Below are 4,657 nucleotides of genomic sequence, written 5' to 3'. Positions count from 1 at the left end.
ATGCGCTTTACACCAATATGACCTAAACGGTAGTGCCACAAATAAGTTGCACTATCATTATTAACTTTGCATCTTTTGGCTTCAATATTATGAATATGTGTATCACTACGATCGAGATCCAACAAACCATTTTCATTGGGTGTATGACCATAGAAGGTTTTATTCATGTAAACAGAACAACAATTATTCTCTAACTTAAATGAATAACCGTATTGCAATAAACATGATCAAATCATATTCATGCTCAACGCAAACACCAAATAACATTCATTTAGGTTCAACACTAATCCCGAAAGTATAGGGAGTGTGCAATGATGATCATATCAATCTTGGAACTACTTCCAACACACATCGTCACTTCACCTTTAACTAGTTTCTGTTCATTCTGCAACTCCCGTTTCGAGTTACTACTCTTAGCAACTGAATCAGTTTCAAATGCCGAGGGGTTGCTATAAACACTAGTAAAGTACACATAAATAACATGCATATCAAATATACCTTTGTTCACTTTGCCATCCTTCTTATCCGCCAAGTATCTAGGGTAGTTCCACTTTCAGTGACCATTTCCATTGAAGTAGAAGCACTCAGTCTTAGGCTTAGGTCCATACTTGGGCTTCTTCACTTGAGGAGCAACTTGATTGCCATTCTTCTTGAAGTTCCCCTTCTATCCCTTTGCCCTATTCTTGAAACTAGTGGTCTTGTTAACCATCAACACTTGATGCTCTTTCTTGATTTCTACCTTCATCGATTTCAGCATCGCGAAGAGCTCGGGAATTACTTTCGTCATCCCTTGCATATTATAGTTCATCACGAAGTTCTAGTAACTTGGAGATAGTGACTAGAGAACTTTGTCAATTACTATCTTATCTAGAAGATTAACTCCCACTTGATTCAAGCAATTGTAGTACCCAGACAATCTGAGCACATGCTCACTGGTTGAGCTATTCTCCTCCATCTTGTAGGCAAAGTACTGTTAGAGGTCTCATACCTCTGGACCTTGGCATGAGTCTGAAATACTAATTTCAACACTTGGAACATCTTATATGCTCCATGACGTTCAAAACGTTTTTTTGAAGTCCCGGTTCTAAGCCGTAAAGCATGGTGCACTAAACTATCAAGTAGTCATCATACCGAGCTTTGCCAAACGTTCATAACGTCTGTATCTGCTCCTGCAATAGATCCGTCACCTAGCGGTGCATTAAGGACATAATACTTATTTGCAGCAATGAGGATAATCCTCAGATCACGGACCTAGTCCGCATCATTGCTACTATCATTTTTCAACTTATTTTTCTCTAAGAACATATAAAAAATAAACGGGGAGCTACATCGCAAGCTATTGATCTACAACATAGATATGCAAATACTATCAGGACTAAGTTCATGATAAATTAAAATTCAATTAATCATATTACTTAAGAACTCCCACTTAGATAGACATCCCTCTAATCATCTAAGTGATCACGTGATCCAAATCAACTAAACCATGTCCGATCATCACGTGAGATGGAGTAGTTTTCAATGGTGATCATCACTATGTTGATCATATCTACTATATGATTCACGCTCGACCTTTCGGTCTCAGTGTTCCGAGGCCATATCTGCATATGCTAGGCTCGTCAAGTTTAACCCGAGTATTCTGCGTGTGCAAAACTGGCTTGCACCCGTTGTATGTGCACGTAGAGCTTATCACACCCGATCATCACGTGGTGTCTCGGCACGACGAACTGTCGCAACGGTGCATACTCAGTGAGAACACTTATACCTTGAAATTTAGTGAGAGATCATCTTATAATGCTACCGCCGAACTAAGCAACATAAGATGCATAAAGGATAAACATCACATGCAATCAATATAAGTGATATGATATGGCCATTATCATATTGTTCCTTTGATCTCCATCTCCAAAGCACCATCATGATCACCATCGTCACCGGCTTGACACCTTGATCTCCATCGTAGCATCGTTGTCGTCTCGCCAACTATTGGTTCTACGACTATCGCTACCGCTTAGTGATAAAGTAAAGCAATTACATGGCGATTGCATTTCATACAATAAAGCGACAACCATATGGCTCCTGCAACTTGCCGATAACCGTTACAAAACATGATCATCTCATACAAAAATTTATATATAATCACGTCTTGACCATATCACATCACAACATGCCCTGCAAAAAGAAGTTAGACGTCCTCTACTTTGTTGTTGCAAGTTTTACGTGGCTGCTACGGGCTTAGCAAGAACCGTTCTTACCTACGCATCAAAAACCACAACGATTTTTCGTCAAGTGTGCTATTTTAACCCACTACAAGAAATGTGTTAATCCATGACGGATTCGAACTGTCACATATGTGTGCAAATCTGTCATGGTAGGTCGTCCTTGACGGATTTGAAATTCGTCATGTATATCGCGTCATAATTTGACCACCATGCACTCCATGACGGATCCCCAAAGCCGTCATGGATCCGTGACGGTTCTTGACCATCACAATTTACTATCAGATAACGACGTTAATCATGCATTCCACGTCATCATCTGACATGGCGGTCAACATGGACCTGACATGGCAGCCCATGTAGTAGTCGGCCTAATCAGAGTTTTAGCCCACTAAATTTCACCTCTATCTAAGACCATCGGCCCATCATAAGAATTTTGGCCCATTAAATTTCCGATCCGTCCAAGGCCCACTAATTTTAATTGAGACATTAGCTGATCCATTTGTTTCTCTTGGTCCATGGAAACTTTAGTCATTAAGATTTTTTTTGATTATATATGCTCATTGCCTTATAGATAAAAAGGAAAATTGCATAAACATACCAGATAACTAAATTTTATTTTTACCAAAAGGAAGAAATACACAACCAAAAACTTGGAATTACAGTTTTTTTCCCCTAGATCTGGCCTACTATTTTGCCCGGAGATATTCTGCAGCCACCGCATCAAGCGCCGCCCAGCCTTCGCGGGACATCAATCGGAGTTCAACGCCATTGTTTTTCACGGACAGATCTGGCAAAGTTCTTTAAAAAAAATTACAAGAAAAAGCGCCACCAGAGACGCCCATAGCGAGGCGTTTGTTGCTGCTGCTCATGTGGGGACGCGCCGATGTGGGGGCGTCTCCTCCAGGAGGAAGTGGCTAGCCAGCAGTGGCGTTGGATCCCGCGAGTGGTATCACATCGTCGAGGTGGCCGACGACCCAAGCGAGGCGCGGAAGTAGGAACGGGGCACTGGCATCCGGATCTAGCCGGATCCCGACGAATTGAAAGGAGAGCGACTGCTGGGAGGTGAGCTCGGGCGATGCCATGGGCGGTCGGCCTCCATTGCTGCAAGGAGGAGAGAGATTAGAGAGGAGAACATAAGAGAGAGAGAGAGGCGGCGCAAGGCGCGGCTCACCGGCGTGCTGTGGTGGGAGGTGCGGGCGGCGGCCCTTCGCGCGGATGGCGGCGTCCGACGGCTGCGAGCTGTGGATTTCCTCGGGCATGGCTGCTGCTGGCATGTTTGTGTGGCTGTGTGAGAGGATAAGAATCAGGGAAAGTACAGATAGAGAGTAGAAGGAGCAGGGACCGTTGGATCAGCTAAGGATGGACGGTGGAGAGGCGTGATCCGTGGGAGGTCTGGTTCAGCCAATCAGAAAGCAGCAGGCTAGAAAATATCTTGTACTACTATAAAAAGGCCAGTGTGTGTTTAGATTAAAACTGTATCTTAATACAGTGGTTTTGTGGTGTTAGAAATGTAAATGAGGTCCTTGTTCAAATCCAACGTACGTACTACTATATTTGTGGCTTTCTTTTTCCCCCTTATTTTAGCTTTATTTTACTAAATTTAATTCGTTCTTGGACATGGATAAATGAAGTGGAATCTATTTCTTTTGTACTTTATTTGAAGACAAACGTCTTAACATTTTTTCCAACATGAACTTTCATGCTTTTCGGAGTTCGTTTGCATTTCAAAATTTAAAAATAAAACTCCATGTTTGAGACGTATCAGATTTGGCTCGCAAAGAAATATCCATAAATAATACGAAAAATCATCCAATATGACAAGGTAATAATTATAACCGGAAAAGCTAACAACTGCCGATGTCCATAAATCGCAGTGGACTAATTGAAAAGGCGCGGTGGCGAAGCATGTAGAGGTGGGGAAGGGGAGGCGAGTATGTTTGCCAAGTTGGCATGCAGTACAAAGCATGGAGTCATGGACATCTTTATTACATGAGTCTAAGAAATCAAGGGGGAAATGAGCTAAAGTAGATGAGCTGGGGTGGCCAAGTCCGCGACAAGTTGGACAGCTCGAGGTGAGGACCATCGGGGAGGAGCGACCATTACTGCTTGAAAACGGATAGAGATCACCTCCACTATTGCACCTAAGAGAAGGGCCTTGCTGACCAGATCCTTCACGAAAAAACCAGAGGGTCAAATTTCACAGAAACAAAGTTTCCATGAGTAAATTGTCAGACTAAAATAAGGTTCTTAACGATATTAGGCGAGAGAAGGATTTTAGAAAGATGAAACGGGCGAGAGGGGAGGAGAGCGCTACCGATGGCAACAACAGGAAGGCGGGCCCCATTACCCACTGTTATGGAACAAGAATCAAACGCTAATGGGTAACGAGACAAGGTGAGGCTACCTGATTCCCCGGTGACGTGAGACGCAGCTCA

General features: G+C 42.9%; 1 long non-coding RNA gene across 1 annotated transcript; it reads right to left on the bottom strand.

Annotated features, from left to right (window-relative positions):
• Nucleotides 1-2,817: 2,817 nt before the first annotated feature.
• LOC109761825 (uncharacterized) lies at nucleotides 2,818-3,497 on the bottom strand. Its single transcript, XR_002232590.4, has 2 exons — nucleotides 3,394-3,497; nucleotides 2,818-3,323 (listed from the first exon to the last, which is right to left on the bottom strand). It is a non-coding gene; the product is annotated as an uncharacterized lncRNA (long non-coding RNA).
• Between the last annotated feature and the right edge of the window lie 1,160 nt (nucleotides 3,498-4,657).

Source organism: Aegilops tauschii, chromosome 7 (assembly GCF_002575655.3).
Source record: "Aegilops tauschii subsp. strangulata cultivar AL8/78 chromosome 7, Aet v6.0, whole genome shotgun sequence".
Classification (NCBI taxonomy): domain Eukaryota; kingdom Viridiplantae; phylum Streptophyta; class Magnoliopsida; order Poales; family Poaceae; genus Aegilops; species Aegilops tauschii.
This window is presented reverse-complemented; position numbering and strand designations above follow the sequence as displayed.